Source organism: Felis catus, chromosome D2, assembly GCF_018350175.1.
Source record: "Felis catus isolate Fca126 chromosome D2, F.catus_Fca126_mat1.0, whole genome shotgun sequence".
NCBI classification, from domain to species: Eukaryota; Metazoa; Chordata; class Mammalia; order Carnivora; family Felidae; genus Felis; species Felis catus.
The window spans coordinates 85367651-85395060 of record NC_058378.1 but is presented as its reverse complement, the minus strand read 5'-3'; the positions used below and the strand labels follow the sequence as shown (position 1 = coordinate 85395060).

General features: G+C 51.0%; 1 protein-coding gene across 3 annotated transcripts in view; it reads right to left on the bottom strand.

Annotated features, from left to right (window-relative positions):
* The window catches only part of LOC109492789, a 408688-nt gene that overhangs the window by 176400 nt on the left and 204878 nt on the right, over positions 1-27410 (bottom strand). The gene's annotated exons all lie outside the window — the stretch shown is intronic.

Here is a 27410-nt window from a genome sequence, read left to right as displayed (position 1 = left end):
TGGCATCAGAAAGAGAAACACTGGGAGCCGCTAACATCCCCTGCTGTTTCTCCTGGGCCTTCCCAGGCCAGGCACTTTCACGTACACAGAGATTTCCTGCCTGAGGTTTCAAGGTAGTGATCAAATGCCAGCAGCAAACCCAGCCACGAGAGCCTGGTGGGCCTTGGAGGTTTCCCGTGTCCCTCCCCCAGAGCGCCTGCTCCCGTGGGGCACAGACGTCCCAGATTCTTGTTTGAACCAGATCAGGAATGCATTCTCTCAATGGCCACGCTCTGGAGTTCGAAGGAGCCTTCAGTCCATGTAAGGCTGGAAGCCCTTGACCACAGAGACTCCTCCACACCCAGCCACAGCCGGCACTTGACGAAGCGACGTAGGGGAAACGGTTCAGAGGTTCCTCACTACCCTACGATCCAGAAATCGCCCCTCGGGCATGTATCCAAAGGAAAGGGAGGAGGACCTCGAAGACATACGTGCACAGCCACACTGGCTGCGGCATTAGTTACAATGGCCAAAGCAGGGGAACAACCTAAGTGTCCATCGACGGGGGAGTGGGTGACGAGGTGCTATATACACAGTGGAATGTTATCCAGCCACGAGAAACAGGGGATCCTGCCGTCTGCAACAAACTTGGATGAACCTGGAAGACGTTTTGCTGAAGTGAAACAAGCCCAGACACAGGAAGAAAAGAAACGGCATAATCTCACTTATATGTAGAATCTTAAATAGCCAACTTCAAAGAAGCAGAGAGAGGAACTGGGGAAATGAAGGGATGTTGTTCGAAGGGTACAAGGAGGCAATCGTAGGATGAATAAGTCCAGGGACCTGATGTGCATATACCACGATGGTTACAGCTACCAAGTTGGCGCTGAATACTAGAACTCGGCTAAGAGAGTAGACTCACCACACACAACAAGGGAACTTTGTGAGGAGGTGAAATGTTAATGGCCCCAACCGTAGTAATCTTTTCACTGTGTATCTGTATGACAAATCATCATGCTACACACCTTAAATATACAGAATTCTGATTATAAAATAAAATTTTAAAACACAAATTCACTGGGGCGCCTGGGTGGCTCAGTCCATTGAGTGTCTGACTTCAGCTCAGGTCATGATCTCGCGTCTGTGAGTTCGAGCCCCGCGTCAGGCTCTGTGCTGACAGCTCGGAGCCCAGAGCCTGCTTCGGATTCTGTGTCTCCCTCTCCTCTGTCCCTCCCCCAGTCGCTCGCTCGCTCTCTCTCTCAAAAATAAACATTAAAAAATTTTTTTAAAAAATGATTGTCACCGAGACAAAAGAATACATCAGCCTTAGTAAGGATTTATTGAATGAATGAATGGATGAATGAATGAACGAACGGTGGACAGGCTGAACAATCCCGCCTCCTCCATCAGGACACTACTGCCTGCAGGAGATTCTGCCCGAACGCAGTCAGAATTCCCAGGCAGCTCGCTCCCGCCCGCAGGACCCCAGGTCGTCCCACCCGTACACCTGCTCCCAGGACTTCACATCCAGTGATCCAGTAGAAACTGCTTCAACAAATCAACCACCGAAAATAATTTTCTTCAATCCCCTTTACGGTACTAATAAAAATGCAAAGTATTGCCATAATTAGAGTTTTCAAATTAAACCAAAATAAGTAAAATAGTTCCCATTACTCATATTATTGTTCAGGCTGATAGAAAAGATAATATTTACTAACTAGCAGCCATAATGAAAATTAATCTTTTATGTACTTTAATGGGGTTTCTGATATAATTCGGCACCCCCCCCAAATTATTCTCAAACAATTAAAATTTTAAGTGCCGGTCTTACTGAAGTTCACATGAGGAACCCAGAGAAGAAGAAGGATCTTAGGACACTGATGGGTAGCAGCTCAGAGAGTCACCCTGTGACAGGACGCTCCTCGAGCAGCTGGAGGAGCCTCACGAGGCCGTGATACAAACGGGGCTGTGCACCCCCAGCACTTGCCCATCGCCTTCACATCGTCCCCGTGCAGACAAGACTCCTCTAACCATCCTCCACCGAGACGCCCCCGCCTCTGGCACTTCCCGTATCCTGTGAAGACAGCACCCGGGACCCCCCATAAGAAGCAGCTGTGCCCGTAACAGAGAATGCACAGTCACCATCATCACCCCCTGACGCTAAGTGGAAACAGTGGTCTAGGGGAAACCAGAGTCCGGCATATAAGCTCCTTTGGAAACCGGGGAGGTAGGAGTGGGGGGCAGCTAGACCAGGCCACGGGAGGATCAGCCAGCGTGTCCCGACTGCTTTCCCTGCCGCTCCAGAGCTGGACTGCCAAGGCGCGGGCAGGCGGCAGGAAGCGCCCTACGCACCGCATCCCCACGGAGGAGGCTGTGGCTCTCACATCAGCCGATTTCACGAGCCCCTTGGGTTACGGCTACACCCCCCTCCCAAGCTTGGCTGCCATCCGAGGTAGCAGTGGGTCAGTCTTAGATGGCTCCAGAACGTAGCTGCAGTCTAATGCCACGCTGCCAAAACCCGCCACGGGGGGAGGTGATGCGCGCCAGGCACCTGCTGTCCTTGAAGCGTAGACACGAGACCGAGAGCGGCAGCGACATAACCAACGCGGTTGTCTTTGAGACGGATTCTCTCAGATTATCGCTCTAGGGAAAGGCACTTATTGTAACAGGCTCTGTGATGAGGAAAATAAGCATGTATTTTTAAGTTCGGGTTTTCCTTGAAACAGTCAACATGCTGCTAACTTCAAGCACCATAACCACCCTAACTCCGTGCCAAATCAATTGCATTATTCAGTTTTACTGTCTTTCTCTCAAACATTGGCTGACTGGGGCCAGTTTCACTTACGAGGGAAGAAGGGTTGAATGCGGTCCCAGCCCCGGGTTATAGGGCTGTTATAAAGGCTCGTCTGTGCACAGTTACAACCACATCCAAAACCTCAGCGTTTTCCACTCTGAAACTCGCAGGTGCTAAAAGGGATAATCAATATCCATCATCTCACAATAATTGTATTGATTCTCAGAGTAAGGGATTCAGCTTGACTTTTAACACTCTATAGTTCTACTGGTGCATTTGGATACAATTTCAGGATCTACACTGGAATTTCATGCCATGCTCAGACATGGGGTACTTCCAGTGCATCACAGAGCCAGTCAGACACACGCTTACCAGATTAGAAATCAACATAGATGCTGGCCACACCTTTTATTTTATTTTTTTTAAGAAGTTGTTTTCATGAAGATAAAAAGCTTCTGCACAGCAAAGGAAACAACCAACAAAACTAAAAGGCAACCAACGGAATGGGAAAAGATATTTGCAAATGACATATCGGACAAAGGGCTAGTATCCAAAATCTATAAAGAGCTCACCAAACTCCACACCCGAAAAACAAATAACCCAGTGAAGAAATGGGCAGAAAACATGAATAGACACTTCTCTAAAGAAGACATCCGGATGGCCAACAGGCACATGAAAAGATGTTCAATGTCGCTCCTCATCAGGGAAATACAAATCAAAACCACACTCAGATATCACCTCACACAAGTCAGAGTGGCCAAAATGAACAAATCAGGAGACTATAGATGCTGGAGAGGATGTGGAGAAACGGGAACCCTCTTGCACTGTTGGTGGGAATGCAAATTGGTGCAGCCGCTCTGGAAAGCAGTGTGGAGGTTCCTCAGAAAATTAAAAATAGACCTACCCTATGACCCAGCAATAGCACTGCTAGGAATTTATCCAAGGGATACAGGAGTACTGATGCATAGGGGCACTTGTACCCCAATGTTCATAGCAGCACTCTCAACAATAGCCAAATTATGGAAAGAGCCTAAATGTCCATCAACTGGTGAATGGATAAAGAAATTGTGGTTTATATACACGATGGAATACTACGTGGCAATGAGAAAAAATGAAATATGGCCTTTTGTAGCAACGTGGATGGAACTGGAGAGTGTGATGCTAAGTGAAATAAGCCATACAGAGAAAGACAGATACCATATGGTTTCACTCTTATGTGGATCCTGAGAAACTTAACAGAAACCCATGGGGGAGGGGAAGGAAAAAAAAAAAAGAGGTTAGAGTGGGAGAGAGCCAAAGCATAAGAGACTGTTAAAAACTGAGAACAAACTGAGGATTGATGGGGGGTGGGAGGGAGGAGAGGGTGGGTGATGGGTATTGAGGAGGGCACCTTTTGGGATGAGCACTGGGTGTTGTATGGAAACCAATTTGACAATAAATTTCATATATTAAAAAAAACAAAAACAGAAGTTGTTTTCAAAGGAGATTACGCAAGCTGGGAGACAACCGATGTCCCCGTGCAGGAAGGGGCTGAGGGACAGACTCTCTGTTGGCATCTGGGCTCTTGCATTCGGGGAGGGCCCCATCGCCCAAACTGCTGACGCTGCCTCGCCGTGCCCACACCGTTTGCACAAACAGTGCATTTGTGCGGCTCTGTCCTGGAGCCGCCGTGCGGTGGGCCCTGCCTCTGATCCCACCACGGAGGAGGACGGTCTGGTCAGGTGTCCTGGCAAAGCCAGCCCTCCAAAGGGGCTCCCAGTGGAAAAGGCAAAGCCCCCTCCTTCCCGGCCGCTGACTGCATGTCACCTCTCATGTCCTGCATGTCCTGCCTCTCACCCCAGAGGAGGGACATCGCTTCATCCCCAGAAGCCACCCCGGGCTGGCGCACCACCTTTGCCTTCGAGCACGTGACAGGACGCGGGAAACGAGAACGGGAGATGAGAGTGCGGATCACAGCAACAGAAGGCTGAGCAGTTAGGGGTGCTACGGATGAAGGTCTGTATCCCCCCAGAGTCCTGCGTTGAAGCCTAACCCCAGTGGGAAGGTGTTTGGAGGTGGGGTCTCGGGGAGGTGATTAGGGCATGAGAATAGAGCCCTCGTGAATGGGGTTAGTGCCCTTATAAGAAGGGCTCTCAGAGAGCCCCTGACCCCTTCCACCCCGTCAGGACACGACGAGATGGCATGTACAATGGGGAAGAGAGTCCCGGCCAGAGCCAGACCCCGCAGGCACCCTGCTCTCAGATGCCCAGCCTCGGGACCCCGCAGGCACCCTGCTCTCAGATGCCCAGCCTCGGGACCCCGCAGGCACCCTCAGCCTCCGGAGCTGTAAGAAACACGGCTTATTATTGCTCTTGAGCTGCCCGGTCTGTGGGCATCTGCTACAGCAGCCCCAACGGACCAAGATGGGGCAAGTCTTGGCTCTTTAATGTCAGAAACTGAAATCAGCCCCATGAGGAAATGCGAGGCACTGAGACCAGACAGTCCAGAAGGCACATTGGGAAGAGAACGCAGGAGCGAGGACCCAGGAGAACCGGGTGGGGGCAGAAGCAGGGCAGGAGCGGGGACGGTGGCTCAGGCTGGGCCGGGAGCCGACCGCCCCCAGGGGTGGGAGCAGGTGACATAAGGACACAAAGCCCGCTAACATGAAGTTTGTGTGATTCTCCTTCCCTCGTTAACTAGTCAGGAAACTCGAACGCGCATTTGCCCACAGCCTGACTGTGTTATTTCAGTCAGTTCCTTTTTCCCTTGAGATCTGGAGTGCCAGTTGGCTAACCCAGCCCGTCGGCACAGCCCGCCCACCTGGCCTGCCAAAGAGAGCCACACACTGCAGGCCAGGCCACCTGCTGCAGCATGACACGTGGACGCCACCCCACCATGACCCAGGACCGAGAACGTGTTCCCTACGTGCCTGCCCAGAACACCAGACATTGTCAGACATGGAGTGTGGGCCATGTTTCCCAAGTTCCCGTGGGAATGCCAACACCACATCTCTCAGACAACACGAGGTTATGAGAACATCCTACATTCCCATTACAATCCCTGTTTTCAGAGTTTCACGGAAGAGTTTTCCATAGATATTTAAATTCTTGAAAATAATGTCAATACTTCTCTAAAACCTCAGAAACATACCAACCACAAAAAAAATTAACTTAGAGACCCCATTCACAGAATGGGGACCCTACCTCCAATTAGCCCACAGTGAGAGTACCAGTAGAAGAAAAAGTAACCATCAAGCGTATAGAATGTTCCATCTCCTGACTACAGAAGATATGGGGAGGGGGGGAGGGGAAGGGTCAAGCCCCAGCTTAACAGTCCTGACAGTCCCCCATTATGAATGGCCTCCAGAGGGAGCTTCAGACAAAGCAGGGTTGGAGGGGGGTCATCTCCAACACCCAATTTCTATTGCCAAAGTAGGAATTTCAAAGCAAATGCAATAAAACCTACACCCTTAAGGTTCTTTGTGTTCTGTTTGTGTTTGAAGAAGACCCAGCAGGTGAGAAGAGAAACACTGAGATCCTTCCAGTAGGGGGGCCAAATCTCTGTGCGATTCATCAAGAGGAGTGCAATGGGCCAGCTGGGGATGGGCATTTTTGTGGAAGCTCACTCTTAAGGCAAGAGCTTCAAAGCGCTTCTGTTCGACAGATTGGAGAAGCCTGGAGAGAGAGGGATCACCTTTCTAAGGCGGTGGGACTTTGCTTGTAGCCCCTATTTATAACATCGAAATTTAGACCAAATTAACCAGCAGCAGTTGCCAGACAGGGATTTTACGAGCTGAATTCTCCACACTCGGCAATTCTGTCTTCTCCTTCTTTGTCCATTTCACTGCTTGTTAGCAGGGACAGGAGGAAGAGAGCAGGAAGAAAAGGGGAAATGCAAAACCAACCAGATCGATGACCCATCCACACCTGCCATGACAACTGAATGGAGGAACTTGAGAGAGCGGCTTTAATGAGGTTTAGGGTATTGGGGGATTCCATTCTCCCCCAGGACAACAGCCTAGACTTAGTCACAGTTTCCTAAACCACAGAGGAGCTCATAGCTGGGACAATAATAAGGGGAAAACAATGGTTGTTTCCCCATTAAGTACCTATTTCCATATTACAATGTAAGCGTTCTGTGTTTACGCATTTTGGAATGCACAAATTGATCACTTACGATCTCTGACAGGTCCAGAGACAGGAGGAGCCGTCTGAGGATATGTCTGGTGCTGAGAGCAGATGTGTTTTGAAGTAGCTGTTGTTGTGTCTACCATGATTGGAGGGAAAGGTCAATTGAGCCCTAACTACATGGGGTCAATGTATTATTTCACTAAAAGTTATGTTCTTAGATTGGAAAGTATTTATAAATATTAAATAGCACAAAATAATCAAGCGATTATTCCCTTAGGACGAAATGTGCTTTTCCCCCTCCAAGCTGCTTAAGAAATGTAAAAAGATTCAACATAGAAGGCATTATGAGAAAATAATGTGTCTGCAGTTAGAGATCTAGATGGAGATTCAGATCACAGCACTAACCAGGGGCTGTGTCCTTGGCCGATCCAGCCTCAGTTGTAGGAGATAGCCAGCCTCTGCTATAGGAGGGAGACGGGGCCCCACTGCAGAAGGCTTTATCAGGGGCTCCCCAGACGGAGTTTTAAAGTATTTAGCACAGAGCCAGGCACACAGTAAACACTCAATTAACAAAGAGGAGACATCTTCAATGTAAAACAAAATGGTAATTCTCCCATATGGGGTCTCCTGCTAAAGTCAAAGTTTCCTTCTGAGATGAGAGTAGCATTCTGTGTTCTTTGATCCCCAACCACCACTGAGAAGCTGTCCATACTCCAAGGTAACCAAGTTCGCCTCAAAGACTTCTCCTGTCCAAAGGGAGACTTGCTGACAAGACTTGTCCTGCATGGTGGCCCTCAAAGAATATTTGGTAATAATTCCCAGGCCCGGTCTCCCCTGCTGCCCCTCAAGAAATACTTGAGGCCCTGGTTCTGCCAGTCCCCAGCAGGTTGGTTTTGGGACTAGACATGGCACCATGACTCAACTGTATTTACATCATTCCTTCTCTGCTGGACTCCCCCTGGCTGCTCAGGCAGTGAGGGTGCCCAACGCATAACAGTAGTCTCCTGCATAGAAGGGCAAGTGGTGCTCCATGGGGCTCACCGTCCCAGAAGGGTAGAAACTTATATGTACGTAATGGCAGTGTCGGTCCTATGTATCTGCTATTCTATGAAACGTGTGTGTGTACATGCACCTGCTCTAGACTTTGATGTCAAAGGCATTGTTTGCTATGGGTCAGGTCAAAACACTGTGAAGAACTCTGGTCTAGAAGGGAGGGATTAAATCCGGTTGGTTGACTCTCTTTACTAGACAATGGGACCATTGCCTTCCTGAAGCACCAAGGCTCTTTGCATATGGTTGCTGGATGTGACCACCGAGACCACTGGATGCTCTATGTCCCTCCATTTCCTCCTCACGAGGATGTGTGGCGTCCACTGTGGACGTGTGCCTCTCGTTCCCCAGATGGTTCCCACATGACCCAGGCCTGCTGGACTCTCTCTCATGTTTCTACAATCCTTTCCTGCTGCCTCAAGAACAAACACATCTCCATCCTTCAGAGATGGGAGGGGACTTATGAGAAGACACTAGACACCCTACTGACTATACCATTGTTTGCTTTGAGGACTCCTTTTGTATCCTCTGTGGTAACTTTTCTCTTGGGCATCATCATGAGCTCGTGGCTTATCACAGGTTCCATGCTTCCCCATTAACCACCGGCCCACGCCCTCCCATTAACCACCAGCCCACGCTTCCCCATAAACCACCGGCCAACACCTCCCCATTAACCACCAGCCCACACCTCCCCATTAACCACCAGCCCACGCCCCCCCATTAACCACCGGCCCACGCCCCCCCATTAACCACCGGCCCACGCCCCCCCATTAACCACCAGCCCACGCTTCCCCATAAACCACCGGCCAACACCTCCCCATTAACCACCAGCCCACACCTCCCCATTAACCACCAGCCCATGCCCCCCCATTAACCACCGGCCCACGCCCCCCCATTAACCACCAGCCCACGCCTCCCCATAAACCACTGGCCCACACCTCCCCATTAACCACCAGCTCACGTCCCCCATTAACCATCAGCCCATGCCTCCCCATTAACCACCAGCCCATGCCCCCCCCATTAGCCACCAGCCCACACCCCCTCTATTAACCACCAGTCCATGCCTCCCCCATTAACCACCAGCCCACGCCCCCTCATTAGCCACCAGCCCACACCTCCCCATTAACCACCAGCTCACACCCCCTCCATTAACCACCAGCCCACGCTTCCCCATAAACCACCGGCCCACACCTCCCCATTAACCACCAGCCCACACCTCCCCATTAACCACCAGCCCATGCCCCCCCATTAACCACCGGCCCACGCCCCCCCCATTAACCACCAGCCCACGCCCCCCCATTAACAACCAGCCCACGCCTCCCCATTAACCACCAGACCACCCCCCCACCATTAACCACCAGCATTGTCCTTTGGACTCCCCACCTCAGCACAGGGACGATAATGTCCCTTCCGGCTGGACCCTCCATGCTTCCAGCTCTGCTTCTCCCTTGAGGACAGGACTCTCTCTGCTATAAGACCATGTTCCAGAGCCACCCTGATCTTTTCCTGCTTCCAGACTGAACGGAAGCCAGCTGCTCTGCCAGGAGTCCTGGTCGCATTTGTTGGAGACCCAGGGGCAAGGGCTGCGTGTGGCACTGTGATGAGCAAACGGGCAGCAGGTGCCACTCAACAACGGCGGCTCAGCAGGCCTTCCCTGCGCAGCATTTGGAGTTCACCTTGACCTTGCCAAATTCCAACCCTTGCCAATCCTTCATGTGGCACAGTTTGAAGTGTCCTGCATGACCGAGAATAAGGAACATAAGGAAGAGGGCGGAGGTGGGCTCCTCCCCTGTCGCCTGCTGGACCACCGCCCCATTTGCTCATCTCATTCAACAAACCCAGGCTGTTGCAAAACGGGCACAGGGCAGGGTGGGCAGCAGGCCGGGCTGCCCGAGAGGGGCATCTTCAGCTCCCCCTGCCTCTGTCCTCCCCACACTGATCACACTCGGCTCTGCTCTCTCTTCTTTTGTGGAGGAGACATTTAATGAGCCATTAAGCCAGCCTTAATTCTCCCCATTTAGGTCACTGTCTCCTCGGGGAGGCTGCTTCCTGCTTGGAAACAGCCAGAGGAGCCTCGGTCTCCCTCCCACTGGGACCCGGCTCTGCAGATCCACCCCACCAACTGCCAGTTACCCTGGCTTCCCCAGCTGAGGCCAGAGTACAGAAGCACCCCGCCGGGTCCCTGGGTGACGGCTGCTCTCAGAGAGGCCCGGGCACCTCGGTGACCACCCCCCAGAGAGGGGATGGACCCCGCCAATGACTGCTTCCAGAAGAAAGGCCAACCCCTCAGCCATGCATGTCTCGAGTGTTTGAAACGTGTTGGCACGGCAGCCTGATGAAACGCTACCCCGGATTCTGCAGCAGCTGCACCTGCCTCCCTCCGCGTACTACTTTCTTGCGGGCAGCACAGACCAAGTGAGACGAGGCCCTTGGACTGTATGAGCAGGTTCACACTGGGGTCTGTGCCTTTGCCACAGGCCGGGTAAGTAACTCCATGTTCCCAAGAGCCCGGGGGGCAAGCTCCGGAAGACAGCCAGTCCTACTCAAATGGGCCACTGGGACCTTCCTGTCCACACACATGCACACACATGCACACAAGCCCATGGGCACACTCACACACACACACAGACACGCATGCACACACACATAAATACAAGCTCATGGGCACATGTGCATGCACAACAGACACACACATGCACACACATGCATACAAAGCTCACGGGCACACACAGACACACATGTACACACACATGGTTGGAAAACAATGATCTGTCCGTGGACTTTTTATGCAAGAGGGGACGGACATCATGGTCACTCCCTGATCCACGATAATGCATATAAAACACCCACTGCAGAACCAGACACAATGTCTCTTTTTCTACATTATTCACTTAAAAACAGGTTAGAAAATCCACATTACAGAGTTAATTTTTTTTTCATAAATGCTGCAATCTGAATATACACATGGACCAAAGGTTTTCATCCCCACTGCCGGTCTCTCTGGAGCACCAGGATGAGGCCCATCTCACTGCTCCCCAGTCATCAGCCGCCATCTTTGCTGAACCCCATAAAGCCGACCGCACATCTGGCCGTGACTTGTCCCAGAAGGAGCAGTCTACACAGCGTCTCCATTCCAATCTGACGCTTTGCTGTGCTGCTACTCATGTTTTACAACAATGGACAAACTGTCTGTGCCTTTGAAGGCTCCTCTTATCCTCACAGAGAGTCACCCAGGGGCACAGATGATGGAAACCTGACAAATGGCCAAATCAAGAAATCAAGAGCACTTTGGAGAGCCGACACTGATTTTCTGCACACGGGTCAGCACAGCAGCAGGGCTGAGCGGCCGCCAGATGGAATGTTCTGTCGCCGCTAATATGACATGACAAGGCTATTTTCTCCCCCAAATAAGCTGCTAGGCAAATGCAAGAGACTTGACTCCACAGGCTAAGTCAGTCCACCGGAAAATAAGTATTAAGCAGGGCAAAACAAACATCGTCTTCTGTGTTTGAGATTCATTTTCAGAAGGAAGGACGGCACTTGCGGTGAAGCAGCATCACAACACCGCGGGCTCAGACCCGCCACGGCTCTGCGGTGACCAAACGTTTGTCCTACTTCCTTTCCATTTATTTGTTTGCATCCTTTTTCCAAATTGACATCAAGGTAAGTAGCGCAGAGGTAAGCCCACTAACGACGCTCCCAACAGCCTCAAGCCCCTTGTGAATTTCTAGTTTCTTACTTCGGATGTTACGGGTTTTTTTTTTTTTTTTTTTTTTGGAGTAACTGTGTCCTTACTTTTAGGGAGGAAAGAAAACCAAATATAAAAGGTGAATGTTGAACCTTCAGAATAACCTGGGGCAGAAGCAGAAATGCAAGCTGGTCGATCACCATTTTCAGTGAGACCTTCTCCCCCAAGGCGAGCTGACAGGCTCCAAACCAAAAACAGAGTGATGTAAATGTTGACACGAGGTTCCACAGACACTGGAGAAGGGCAGGGGAGAGAGGGGCGGGACAGGCATGGCATGTGGGGACAATGGGACAGAGCACAGCCATCTAACTTAGGTCGGAGGGAAGGCCGAGAAGGGTGCCCACAGGCCAGAGAGAATGGACACCAGGGCAGCAGATCCGGTCGGGACATTGGCGTGGGCAAGGAAGGAGTCCTGCAGGCACAGAGAGTCCAGATACAGGCCACTGTTCCAGTCCCAGAGGCAGCTGTTGATGATGGTAGAAACACGGCAGAAGAGAAAGTCAGAGGAAGACAGGATTTGACAACCAATTGGATGGGAAGGAACACAGGAGGGAGGAGAATCCAAAGAGAACTTGGAGGTTGGGTCTTGCATGGAAGTGAGTCTTTCACCCCAGACAGAAAGTCAGAGAGAAAGGTCAGTATGAGATACACGGAGTTTGGGGTGAGGGCAGGGTATGGATGGGATGAGAGCCAAGAACTCAGGAGACAGATCTCCGTCCAAGCCCAGCCTACGGTGGCGTAAGTGACTGGGATCAGCAGAGGAGAGTGTGCAAAAGAGGAAGTGGACCGTGGACGGAGCTCCACGGAGCTACATCCCCTGGAGCCCTGAGCAGGGGGCACCGAGAAGCTAAGAAAACCAGAAAAGTTTCATCACAAATATCAGGGGGAAATGAGGGCTCTAGTTAAAGAGAGATGGTGTGGCTGGATGCCATGTGTTTGTACAGCAATCGCCTGACTTGCCTCCAATATCATTCAGCATCTTCTGTGAGTGAAGAAACCAATGACGGAGTCACCCGAGCTGGGTAATAAGCCCCTTCTCTAGACCCCGATTTTGTGGGGTGTCGTGAGGAACATAGAAGATATAAAGGTATTGTCTCTCTCGGCTTGAGGACCCACCATCGAATTGGCGATAAGACTTGTGCGCATTAAACATACTGATAACAAGAGCAGGGAGCATATTCTAGAACATGCTAAGAATAAGTTCTTTGGAGACAAAAACCTCCCCCACACAGCAGGTTGGAATTGGGAATAATCTATAAAGAAAGACAGGTAAAACCTTTAAGAAAATAGCCCACTAAGATAATCAGAGGAGAAAAAGAAGCAAGCAGCAATATGGTAGTTTTAAATCCAACATTAGGATAATTACATTAAATGTAAATGGTCTTTTAGAAACCAATTAGAAGGCAAAGATTATCAGATTGAACAAAGAAGAATGACCAATATTATGTGCTGTCTACAAGAAATACATTTTAAATATAAAGACATATACCTATATCTCACCTATATGTGTATAATATGGGTTATGTATTAAATGGACTTATACACACACATGCACACACACACACACACACACACTAAAAGCAAAATGATGGGGAAAAGACATAATGTATAAACACTAATGAAAAGAAAGAAATCTCGAGTGTCTATATTAATATCAGAGAAAGCCAATGCAGAACAAGCGACACTATCCGGATACAGAGGGACATGACGTAGGTCACCAAGAAGATGTAACAACCCTAAATGTCCATGCACCTAATGACAAAGCTTCAAAATACACAAAGCCACACTACTAATGGGACTGAAGGCAGAAACAGACAAATCTATAAATACAGTCAGGAACTTCAACAGTCATCGTTGAGAAATTGAGAGAACAAGTAGATAGGAAGTCAGGAAGGATGTGGAATATGTGAACAACACGTGGAACCAATGAGGCCTCACTGACATGGGACACTCTCTACAAGGACTCATGCTCTTCAAGAGTAAATTAAATACTCACTAGGATGTGCCACCATCTGGGCCCTATAACTAACCTCGACAAATAGAAAACAATTTAAGTCCTACAAAGTATGTTCTCTGACTCAAGTGGAGTTAAGCTAAAAATCAATAACAGAAAGAGATCTGGAAAATGTCCCCAAATGCCAAATGAAACAACACATTTCTAAAGAATCCACAGGTCAGGGGCGCTTGGGTGGTTCAGTTGGTTGAGCGACCGACTTCAGCTCAGGTCATGATCTCATGGTCTGTGGGTTTGAGCCCCGCGTCAGGCTCTGTGCTGACAGCTCAGATCCTGGAGCCTGCTTTGGGTTCTGTGTCTCCCTCTCTCTCTGCCCCTACCCCGCTCATGCTCGCTCGCTCTCTCTCTCTCTCTCTCTCTCTCAGAAATAAACATTAAAAAAAAATTAAAGAATCCACAGGTCAAAGAGGAGGTAACAGGGGAAATGAGAAAATATTTTTAATTGAATGAAAATGAAAACATGTTAGATCAAATGTGTGGGGTGCAGCAAAGGCAGTGTTTATGGAATGATTTCCGGAACAGTAAGCTCTTACACTAGAAAAGAAGAAAGGTCTCAAAATAGAAAAAGAACAGCTGAACACAGGAGAAGGAATGAGGCATCAGAGCAAAAATGAAAGACACTGAGAGCAGAAGAACAGGGGGGCAAGATCACCCTCTCCTCCCTCTACACCTCCTGACTTCAAGACACAAAGCCGTGCCGAGAGCCCTGCTGTCTCCCCTGAACTGAACCCTCCGACCCAACCTGCCCAAACGTGTGCTCATCACCTTCCTCCTCAGCCTCTTCCTGGGCTCCCACCGCCCTCCACCCACCCGCTCGCCTGAACTTGAATCCTGAACTTTCCATCTCTCCCGCCACCTCCCAGATCCAAACAGGCACCAAAGCTCCGCTGACTCTGTTCCTCACTCTCCACCCTGGAGGTCACCCTCATCTTCTGTCACCCGACACGGTAAAGTGGTGCCCCACCCAGCCTCCGGCTCACACCATAGCCCTAGTGACCTTCAAGACGGGACTTGGTATTGGAGAGGACAGGACCGGAGCTGTCCAGAGCCGGCCATGGACAGAGCAACTGGGCTCCCAAGCAACACTGCAGACAGCTTTCATTCCCAGACTTCGGAGAGCCGCACCTGTAAATGATCATTTTTGTGTCTCTTAAACCCAATACCCGGTATGAATGAGGCCCAGTGCGGCAACTCCTGAGAGGGACCAGACAGTAGTTTTCAGTGATTCACCTCATACCACGTCAAGACCTTTGGGTCAAAGAAAAGTATACATAATGGCATCACATTTGAAAAATCAACTCTAACACCCCCAGAACCCGCTGGCAGGGCACAGCAAAGAGCAGGCAGAGAGAGCTGTCACGCGCTCAACACACGAGTAACGCAAAGGCTGGTTTTACCCGAAGCAACAGTTCACGTCTGTGTGTGTGTGAGTGTTTCTTACCTCAGTCAAAACACATATCGGGCTAAATGACCAAGGCTGTTGCCAGTGTGTGTACGTTGGAGGTGGGGGAGGTTAGACCGAGCATCATCTGACACACGTGGGAAGCTTGACATCGGACCCTGCGGTGGGTTCCCTAAACACAGCAGAGGGTGCAGACCTGGGACCCTTTGGCAACGCCCGTGTCTCACAAGGCCTTTGGGACACCCATGTTGGATTCCCTAATAACCAAAAGTCGTCCACAGAGGAAAGACACTACGATCTGAGGGGAGAAGGGAGGGAAGAGCCATTTACTTGTAAGGAAAACTTTGGTCAGCGGTTAATCCTCCTGGCCTGCCAGGGCTTGCACTCAGGCATCTGCTCTTAACAGGACCTATTTGCGGAAAATGAAGCTACTTAGCTTGGAGCCGCTGTCACCGAGTCCACGGTGACCTTCGTTCTATTCCATTTCAAGGACACACCTTGAAGGAGTCAGACTCCCAGGGGCGTCTGTTCCCCCACCAGAACACCCATGCCCTCGGCAGGATCCCCTCCATCAAGCCTCCCTCAGCGCCCCCCCCCCCACAACTGGCCCTTAGCCTCTGTTAGCAATGGCTCCAGTTCAGAATCAAGTGACCGGCCGCCAGGTACAAGGTGGGGGGCAAGAGGAGGAGTCCCACCAGAGACACCTGTGTCCAGCCTGCTCCGAGATCTAAGGGGTTCTCTTCCCTCTAAGGGGAGGGAGGACGTGTGTCTTAATTTGCATTCCTGTAGCGCAAGTGGGAGCTAGAGCACTGTTTCAGGGTTTAGAGGGAAATGTCAGCTGAGACATCTTAAATCTCCTGGGGTCTAGCTGGACCACAGTGGAAACTGGAAATAATACATTTGAACTCACAGTCCCGCTGTCAGAATGCACGCACACAGCCAAGAACACAGATCCTCAATGTAGCGTTGTGCCTTTTGAGTAATGACGTGGAAAGCAGACGTTCTGGAGACACCGAGGTGCAAGAACCATAATGGCACATATTCCTCCAAACCCGTTTTCCAGCCCCGAGCTCTCTGCTTTCCTGCTCCGCGGAAAACCTCCACAGCACGATTTCCCCAGGGGCCCCCTCGGCCCTCCCCCACCCGCCCCTCTGGAATCGTAGGCTCTGCAGGCCAGGGTCTGGTGGGGGTGGTGGGGGGCACAGAAGAGGGAGCAGAGGTGCTGTCCTTGTAGGCACGCCCTCTCCAGACCCAGCCGGGTGGGCAAAGAGTTCAGTACAAAACCACCCCACACAGCTCCCTGCTTGGGGCGGCAGGAAGGCCAGAATGGCCTCTTGAGAAGTGGGGTAAAAAGGAAGAACAGTATGGTTTCATTCTGACTCACAAGGATTAGGACTTTAATTTAAAGGGGATATTTCCCAACTCCTGAATAACAAAATGCTGACCGGTCTGAGCTAACAAAGGGCATTGATCATTTTGACATGTACGAAATACTAGATGGCATTTTTCAAAAACATATGCATCGGAAATACGTGCTGTATTATCTTAGCCTACTGTTAATATGTGTCCAGGATCAGTGGCTCTCCTCACATTATTATTTCATTATGATTTCATAAATCTGCACCTGAAAATAACTCAAACCAGATTTTCCTTAGAGTTCAGTGTTAAACTCAACACATTTTTTTTTTTCCTAAGAGTGTTAGATCCAGAAGGAAGGTCTTCAGCTGCTTGGCAGGTGGCCCCATCAACTCAGTGGTACCTGCTGTCCCAGATCCACATGATGTGGGGTTATCAACACAGATGGACAGCAGAAGGAACATTTTATTCGGAATAAATAAAAAGTCTACACCCCTCTCTCTGGGCCACCCCCACTACAGGGAAGCCCCCTGCCCCTCCATCACTGCAGAGGAAAGGTGAACAGGCGAGTGTCCCATACGAGGAGCTCCAGGAGACGTGGACGCCTTTCCCTCCAGAAGCAGAGAAGCAGCAAGGAGATCTTAACAGTTCACTTGGTTGACCTGCTGAAGAGGCTCCCATGGACGGCCTGAGGAGCCTGTCAGAGGCGCTGGGTTTGTTTTTTTTTTTTTAACTTTTTTTTTTTTTGAGAGATAGAGAGACAGAGCATGAATAAGGGAGGAGCAGAGAGAGAAGGAGACACAGAATCCGAAGCAGGTTCCAGGCCCTGAGCTGTCAGCCCAGAGCCCGACATGGGACTCGAACCCATGAACTGTGAGATCATGACCTGAGCCGAAGTCCTAGGTGCCCCAGAGGAGCTATTTAAGCTAAGTCCACCTGTCGTGAATTGTCCACAAGTAACTAGAAGGCATCCTGGTCCACAGGAACGATCACGACTTATGAGAGCTTCCTATGCACAGTCACCGCACTAGGCAGTTTACATATGTCATCTCGCGGAAGCCTGTCCACTCTGGGACGAGGGCACGTCTGTTGTCTTCACAGACAAGGAGAGCGACACTTAGGGTCAGCCCCTTGCCTGAGGCACGCGGCTGGCATCTATCGGAGCCAGGGCTCTAACCAGGTGACTTTAACGTCCCTTCTAAAACCCAGAGTCCCAAGTATGGAGCCGTCACCAGGGGACAGCCCCTCCCCGTGGAGGAGAGGACCTGGGTGCCTGACTTAGGCCTCTCTGAAGTTCCCCATCCGTGGCCACTGGGACTGGACAGAGCCTTGACCTTCACCATGTTCTGTCAGCCATGCCCAGGTGACCTCATCTGCCCAGCCCTATGCCAGTACCTCCCGAAGAGCCGCTTTTAATCCCGACCACTGTTCCACACTCCTGTTTCCAGCCACCTTCTGGATGTCCCACAGGTGCCTCAGACTCACCTTGTCTAAAGATAACCCCAAACCCACACACCACCAGTCATCCTACCGGGACCAGGACTCCCTCACACTCACTCACCCATGCACACGTTACAGTTAGATGAAGCTCCTGACAAGGACGTAGGGCTGCCCAGAGCATGAGCAGATACAGAACCTTTCCAGAATGCTGGGGCCCTAACTGAGGGCTTCAGGGGGCAACAGCTGGTGTGTGGATACTATCTCCACAAATCAGTAAACTAGGATGTTAACAGACAAAGAAGCTAATTCTTCTTGTACCAAAGTTCTTTTATGCTGGGAAGTTTACACCATTAATCATGGAGGGCGTAAGCACATCACCTTCGCCCTTCATAGGAGGTCCTTGCAGACATCAAACAGCATCATGTTCTAGAGGTTTATCATGTCCGCGTCGCCTCTTGGGAGACCAGGCAGCAATGTCAGCGCCCAGGCGTCTTTTCGTAGCCCCTCCAGGTTTGCAGCGTCTCGAAAGCCCATTGGGTCCCAGGGGTCCGGCGTCTCGTTTGACATTCGTTAGCTGGTGGTTTGATATTAAACTGTCACCAAGACCACATCCACAGATTCCTCCCTGCATCCTCCCAGCCTCTGATGGGCGGTCATCCATCAAGGAACCATGACTCACGAACATCATGGGCCACACACGTATAGTTTCCGTGGTTTGGAACTGATCGGTGACTCCCACTGATTTCTATGAATGCTGTCTGACACGTTACCCGTTTCGCCCTTTGGAGGATCATCCTGGGTCGACAGCCCGTTATGAGTTGGGCTACAGTGGGAGCACCACCCTGTGTGTCACAAGGGCACCAGATGAAGGCCGCTCCCGGGGGCAGTGACCACTTGCCGAGTGTATTCACACCCCACATGCCTCTAGGTCGGAAAGCCACCACTGCCCCTGCATACTGGAGACTCAAGGATGCCCCCGCTCTCGGGCCGACCCACTGTCAACGCCTCACGGAGCTGGGAGTCCTGAGACAGAAAGGCCAGGAGGCCTTGCCCTCTCTCCTGGGCAAGGGAAGGGGTCACAGGCTTCCTCTTTAGCGGATCAGCTTCTGTCACAGCCTGCGCGACTCAGTGGGGACAGACCCCCATGGGGCTGGAGAACGTTCTCCTTTCTTCTGTGCCTCACCAGCCCCCGCCCCCACCCCTCTGAAGGCCCCTGCGCTTGGCTGGGTCTGCGCGTGTTCAGGTGGGAGCTGCACAGTCCCTCTTGTTCGAGGACGAGGGGACGGGCACTAGGTCCGGTCCCCGGGCCTGGCTCAGCGGCCCCGACTCTGAGAGCGCGTGTGCACCCGGCTGGCTAGCACGGCGGCACCAGCAGCAGGAGGTTCCCAGCCCCAGCACTGCCTTCTCGGCTCCTCTCTGCCCCAACCCCCTTCCTTGCAGACTGAAATTCATACCTCCTCCAGGGATAGTCCTCCACATTTTGAAATGTTTTCAACTTGTGAACGCAAGCGTCTTTTCAATCATTTTTTATTATGGAAAAGGAAACGGGGCTGGCCAGCCTCCTTTCTCAGCTCAGAAACCACAGACACCAGGAGAAGCGTCAAAGCAATTTCCAAGGTGAGCAAAAGAGGAAGTGAGGGAGTAAATGGAGAACCCCTTCCCCACGTTCCCCAGAAATGGAGAACCCCTTCCCCACGTTCCCCAGCGTCCAGGGGAACCTTCCACGCCCTCACAGGCACATGCTGGCCTCCTCTTTCCTCCTGCCTGGTGCGAGGCCAACAAGGATGGCTTTTCTAAATGACCCCACTCTGGACACATGGAAGCTAGTTAACACTCTCCTTAAATTTTCTCTAGACCACTTCAACTCGCTATTTGGGAAAAACCATGCATTATCTTAGAAAGAACAAAATACGTATTTTTAATGGCTCCTATAATTAGACAACATTCAAATGTCCTGCTTGGGCAAGCTACACATTCGTATTTAGCTTTGAAACAAATTTCAAATGGAAAAAAGAAAATACTTCCCCCCCCCGAAACAAACAAACAAACAAACAAATAAGGTTGCATGTCTTGATGGGATGCTTTCATTTTTTCCCTCAGAAGGAAATTTCTCCTGGAGAAAATTCTTCCTGGGGCTCTTGGCTCGGATCACTACCCTTCCCCCGATCACTACTGAGAGAAAACCAAACTCCCATCAGCTTTGACAAGTCACTGAGATGCAAAAGAGAGGCTCTTCTACAAAATGAAACAAAACAAAACAAAGAACAAAGTAACTGGCACAGGTGAAACTCGATCTTTCCCTCAAGATGCACTTCCCGGTAAGAGTCAGCCCAGGAGGGTCCGTCTGTGAGTCTATTCCCTAAACTGCTGCCTTCGCCAATTCTAGTTTCCAGAACCTTGGCAGCTTTGTGGTTTGCGCGCGATGACCGAGTATCTGTCCTGAAAGCTCTCCCCGCCAGTGTGTGGGCATGGCCCCATGTGCTGAGAACAGCTGGGTCAAGGTCCTGCTCTTCACCACCGGCCTCAAGGGTCTCTTGCCCCGCTATTCACCAAGAACCACCCCAACCATCTTGTTACAATGTTACCACTCCCACCGTACACTCAGCTGCCCCAATTTCTCAGTCACACCTCCCCGCTCGGCTCATTTGTTTTCAACGGTGGATAATAGGTGATTTTATCTTTCTTTTTCTTCTCTCTCTTTTTTTCTACTTGCAGTTCTTAATGCTATAGAAAGGCCCTGATTTTATTTGCATAGAAAATCACAAAAAGCAATCTGACCAGAAAAGCACATACTAACTCCATAATATGCAAATTTATTTCTTGAAGCTGCAGAGAATATATACCATCTTTCTCCCAACTGCCAGTATCTTAAACAGAGTCCCGCAACCTGCACCGGCCTAGTTATCTGCGAGTTTACACATGGCCTGGGGTCTACCGCCCGTCTTCCCCAAAACAACTCATGATTCTCAACTATCCAGCCAGTAGGCTTCTTGACCGTAGATCAGTAGTTCGTTTTTCATCTGAGGCAAACGAGTGGCTTTTAGTTGGTACATGACCCCCTGCAATCACTCTCGACATGCGTATAAAATATGCGTATTTCCTGGGATGGAGGTCTCCAACATCCATCAGATTCTCATGCAAGAACATCTGCTAACAATGATCATTATTCTTGTTCACATTGGCTGGTTCAGTCTCTAGTGCACAGAGCATTTCCAGGGGCGAGAGTGACAAAGCAAGTCTTCAACCTACTGTGCTAAATATTCATACTTGATCCCTGGAACTCTACCAGAAGGACAGCCCAAGGTGGACAACCCCAACGCAGAAGGCCAAGGCGAAGCAGCCGCCATGATGGAGAGGCGTGGTCTGGTCTGGTTTCACACTGCATGAACTGTTTTGGTCTCTTCCCCACCACGGGAACATGTAATCTTCACTGGGGCACGCTCAAACTACAAAAACCGGAGGCAACAACAAAATAACAAAGCCCGTGGCATTTTAGCAAACATCTTAGAATTTAACACGGCTTTGTTCTTTTGCCACTGCACAAAATATCAACTTGGCACTTAAGACCCCCGTTGAGACGTGAGTGTTAAGGATCACGCAAGAGCTCGCCGTCTTTCATTATGCAGCTTCTCCGGGGGGCAGGAAGCGCGGCTTTATGCAGAAGCAAACACACAAAGCACCGTGAACGCGGGGCTCTTCAGAAATCGCAGCTGTCTCTGCTCCACGTGGCCTGGCTCTGAACCGGGGCTGGTTACGAGGCGCCTCTTATGGGGCCTCAGTCAGAGGTGTTGCAAATGTGACTTCGTAAGAGCTGCTTCGGTAATATATTATTTATCAACGTAAGCCCTGGGAACAAACGTGTATTTCTCATCCAGAGCCCAGGCAGACAGAACCTGGAGCTCGAAGAGGGGGGCCCCTCCTCATCCTCCGGGCCCCTCCTCAGCAGGACATCGCACGGTGAAGGCCAGGTGAGGAGGCCCATAAAACAAAAGACACTGGAGACTGGCCTGCACCTCTGGGGCTCTCCCACCCCCAGGACGCTGTCCGAGGGCCTCTCTCCGGAAAGTGGTAGAAACCATGTGTGTTTGGCCTCAAGGAGGAGCAGCAGGGAGGGGGATGGCCAGAAGCCCCTTCCTCAGGACCTGATGCACGAACAAAACCTTGAGGCCAAGCGTCTGCGCAGGGAGCCCAGCCCCTCCCAGTGAGGATTCCCCAGCACTGGACGGCGGCCCACCCCCTCCTGAACCTGGGAGCCCTGGGCCCCTCAGAAAGCTCCCAGAGTGCCCTGGGTCCCAAGGCAGCCCAGGGAGCCCCCCAGGCACGTGAGCCAATATGCCAGTTTGGGTTTCCCTGAAGATCGGAACAGCCGGCAGTACCTGGGCGGTGGGAGTGGAACGTAGGAGGGGTTCAAGCCAGCAGGGCGGATCCGCAGGTCCCCCCGGAACTGCCCGCCTGGAGGGTGGATGCAGCAGCCGGCAGCCAGCGGCTTCCCTTCCTTGCTGGAACGTTCCCTCCCCCACGGTTCTGGGCTGCAGCTATGCCCTCAGGGGCAGCACGTCCTCTAGGGGTGACACGGCCAGCACCGGGACGGTCTGAGCTCTCCCCAGTCCGCCACCCGTAGCTGGGCTGGAATCAGAGGGGCACTGGGGCTGTGGCCCGGGGCACCAGAGGCACCCTCCACAGCAACGGTCGGCTCGTGATGGCTTTTTGAGGCTGACTTTCCTACTGGCCTACCGAGCACACCCCGCACATAGTACGAGAAGAACGACGCCAGGGCGATCTCGCTCGTTGGCTGAGACAGGAAAGCGGAGGGGGCATTAAAAGCGCACTCCAGGCCGTCTGGCCACAAACAGAGGCCTGGCACAAAACCGGTCCTGGTAAAGCAGTGGGACAAGGTCCTGAGCTGTCGGGGCAGGCTGGGGTCACCCAGCAGCCATGTGCCCATCCCATAGCTGGGAACCCTCCCTGCAGAGCCCTTCAACCTCTCCGTGGGCCCTTCAGTTCCAGCAAACCCGCCAAGGATGCGATTGCAAAGAAGCTACTGCGTACCTGGTGGACTCTCCAGAGGAAGCTGCTCCAGCCCTGAGGTCAAGGCCAGGGTGCCCGCACCAGCTGGGCTGACACGCCAATGGGGCCAGGGGCAGCAGTGGCGACACGGAGGGCACTCCACGGCTCTCCTGGGCTGCCCCAACCACCTGCAAGGGCCGCGCTGCCTTCCTGGAACAAGCCCCTCACTTTCTGCACATTTATGTCAATTCCCACAAGCCAAGCACTGCTCTTGGAAGGGGAAACGCTCCAAGGCCTCACCTGCTGGGCCAAGGGAGTCGGGACCCGGTTCTGAGAAACCTGCACTCCTGGCTCTAGATGGAGACAGAACAAGAGGGTCGTCAGAGCAGGACCTCAAGCCCCTCGCCACCACCCCCCTACACACGGAGGTCCCCGAACCAGCACACAAGAGCCACCATGAGGGCGTGCCCAATGCCGCCACGTCAAAGCAAAAGAAAAAGTACGAGATTTCAAAGTCCAGCTAGATTTGGCCACCGTGTCAGCGAGAGCTGCGCCCTGTGTCCACGGACACCCATGCTGGAAGGGTTTCTGGGCCTTCGGCTGCTGCAAAATGCGTTCCAAGAGGGGGTAAGCCCCCTCCGGGGGTCGGCACTGAGGCCTCGTCTCTGATGAGGGACATGATGGAACAGAGCTCCAGGAGGGGAGGCAAAGTCTGGAGCTGCCAGGAGAAGCCCCAGGAAGGCCGGCGCTGCAGATTCAGCCCTGCAAACGTAATTCATCGAAATGGGTCACTTTTGGAATCTATGAATATCTGAACAAAACCCAAGCAGATGGAGCTGTGAGGCCAGCGGGGGGCCGGCAAAGCCATGGGTCACGGCATCGGGGTTGCGCTGACCGAGCTGTGCTGGCGGAGTGGCCTGGCGCCCCCGGGGCACAGCGGCCCTCTGCAGAATGCGGGTACCGACAGCCAGTGAGCACTTCTACGAGCGGGGTGCGCGGAGACGTGGCCTCCACTGCTCTAACCCAGCCTCCATCTGGGGCAGGCGCCAACACGTGGCGAGTGGAGCAGGCTGGCAGCGAGCCAGGAGTGCTGGGGGTGCAGCGGGCGCCAGGGCTCACCTCCAGCCCCGCTTGGCACCCAGTCTCTCAACCACCAAGGAACAGATCCGGAGGATGTGCTGGGACGGAGCAGTGTCACTGCTGCTAGAGGATAACTGATGGCTGCAGCTGCAGCACAGGTGACAAAGCAGGGATCACAGGGACCTTGAGGACGGCGGCTTTGTGCCCGCCGGAGTGCTCGCTGCTTTAGAGCGCGCTCTCATGTACTGTTCACAGCAGCACCGTGGCGAGGAGCACCACCCGTCAGGTTCACATCCTACATTTCAGGAGATCAAGGCTTGGACAGGTCAGCTGGCCACACACCGGCCAGTGTGTGCCTGGTTACACTGGAGTGTGCACAAGGTGACCAGCCCCAGAGCTCACTGCGCTGCTGGTCGCCGTGCAGTGCAGCTGCTATGAAAGCTGAAAGCCCAGATGGCCCCCCGGTGGAGACTCCCGTTCACTGGTGACCGTGTGGGGGCAGAGGGCGGAGGGCAGAGGCGGGCTGAGCGGCTCAGTGAGGGAACGAAGCACAGAACTCATCCAAGAAATCTGACTGAGACAAGTGGGGCCGGGGAGGATCTTCCATTTCCGTGGCATATGACTGTGCACGTCCTACGTGCTGAGAGCAAGGACTGGGAGGAGGAGGAGGAGAGTCAAAGTTGCGGGAGAGGGAAGGGGCAGTGGGCAGGTGGGACAGAATGCAGACCATTCTGGGATGCCCGCCTGAGACGGAAGGGCGTGCCTCCCGTATTCTGACAGCAAAGGAAGAGAAAGACGCATGTGGGAGCAGACACATTCATAGAAGAGGGAGTTCCAGATGGCAGCTTCTATTTTCTGGGATTAGTGGGGAGTGATAATTCAGCTCAGAGTAAGCATGGAAGCTGGACAGGTCAGAGATATGAGGATGTAAAGGGTTTGAAAACACCATTGCAGGGGACAGAACAAACTGGTTAGAGATTCGCAATGTCATTGGGCAGCACTGATGGCCCGGTGGCAGTTAGAGATCATGAGTTTATGACGGATGTATTTTTACACCACGGGCAACTACCATAAAAGGTTTGAAAGAGTTCACAATAAGAGGCCCAAACACAGTCAAAATTTACCACAAGGATAAGAAAGTGGGGAGTGGAGAAGGGTAGACAGAGTTGTATCAACAAACAGCAAAATGGAACATGACATCTAATTCTGAGCTTCCTGGACACTAAGACAATAACAAAAACTTCGTTGTCTGCTGGATACGTGTCCGTTTGAGAACACCTCTCTCAGCCTTGAACACTGAGAACAGTCCGTTGCATGTGTATTAGTTTTTGTAAAGCGATGAGATCTAAATATCGACACCACAGAAACATTGGGTAATGAAGAGGACAAAAACACCCCCCAAATTCCAATATACACAGTTCTTTATGTGAGGTCCAAGGGGCATGAGAGCAAGGCCATCATTAATGGCATTTCCCAATGATGCAGGAATACTTTCTGTGGCCTTTCACACCTCAGCCTTTGCACAATGGGCAACACAATAAAAACTGTTTCAGGGCATTCCCCTAGGAAACAAAACTCACAGTACGGGCATGTCTTCTAGGTAACATGATAAATCAAAAGTAGAAATCAACTAACACAAAAGGTAGAAATGATTAAAACACTTCCAAGACCAATGGTTGTTAGCAAATACTAATTAAGGACCAGTGACAACGTTGAGAACTGCTTGGGGCATAAATTCAAAATACAGACTCTCAGCCTCATCCTTGAAGATTCTGATTCCATGTTGAGGTGTTGCTGATGGTGATGGGTAATGATGATGATGATGTTGATGATGGTGATAGTGATGATGGTGATAATGGTCATGATGGTGTTCATGGAAATGGTGATGGTGATGATGGTGATGGTGATAACAGTGACAATGAAGACAACCATGACAATGACAGCAGCCAGCACTGTTTGCTAATTTTCTATGTGCTAGGTAGGCACTGTTCTAAATTCTTTACACACCCCATTTTACAGATGAAGAGACTGAGGAAATCTCTATTTGAAATAAGCTATCCTATGAACAATCACCTAGGTTTGAAGATAACCTGCTCTTCTCTCTCTCTCTCTCTCTCTCTCTCTCTCTCTCTCTCTCTCTCATCAGCCCTCCAAGTCTTAACTATCAGTGCAAGTGGGGGAGGCAAAAGCAAGGATAAGAGGGACAGACTACTTAAGGATTGCTCGAGTATTGCTTGGTACACACTGAAAGCAGCCACCCAACCAAGAGAAAAGCGAAATGCATCTTGTGCTATACAAATGCAGTGGCCACAGCATCCTCTGTAGAAAATTCAAGGATAGTTGGATATCGAAGACTGTTAACAGTATTTACCCACACAGCCATTCTTCTCAATCGTTAGTGGTGTCAACATTTTACAAGGCAGGAAAATAAACTTGCCATGAAGAAGGAAAATATCAAGACTTGTTTGAAAGTTAAGACAAAGGGCTTTGGGATGGTGTGAGCTAGCCTGAACACTCTCCTAGAAGAAAAGATGATGAAAAATGATTTCAAATTACTATTTTCTTATTCCATCTCAAATGATTAGTCGTAAGATTGGCTAATAAATGCTTAATAAATAATCTAATAATTCAACCACTGGGGATTAGTTAAAATCTATATAGATTTTTAAATAAAGTTATAGAAGTACACCTATTGATATAAATTGATTTAAAAGAAAGGAATTCATAACATATTGATAGGAAAAAACAGATTATAAGCAAGATGTAGAACTTTTGTTCCAAGCATCCCATAATAGGTTGTAGCCAGCTGATGGTCCCACTGCAACAAACAAAATAAAAATAAACACTGAAAGCCATACATTTAAAACATCAAAGAGTTGTGATAGCAATAGTGTCTAGATGATATCCCAGTGTCTAGATATCATCTAGACAAATATCTTTAGTAAGGAGGAAAGACTCCTTACTAAGTTGATGATTGCCAGAAATTTTCCTTGTGAGGACATTTGGACATTTGGGGCACAATCTGAGGATTTAGTTTGGCCAACACAGAAGTATTCTAATGAGACAGACAGCCACCCACAGAGCTGCTGACAGTCATATAAGCTGGCATGATGGATTGAAATCCAGAAATAGAAGGGGGAAAAAAGCACCAAAAGCACTGATTTAAATCCTCAGGGCATTTGCTAAATTCTAGGGTAACACTGGAGATTGGGAGGGGGTGGGCCACAGTCAGAAACCTGTACTGGGCAGAAGGAAATATCCTGCAATGAAAAGCATTTAAAGGGGGCACCTGGGTGGCTCAGTTGCTTGAGCATCCAATTCTTGATTTTGGCTCAGATCATGATCCCAGGGATCAAGCCCCACGTTGGGCTCCATGCTCAGCATGGAGCCTGCTTAATACCTCTCTCTCTCTCTCTCTCTCTCTCTCTCTC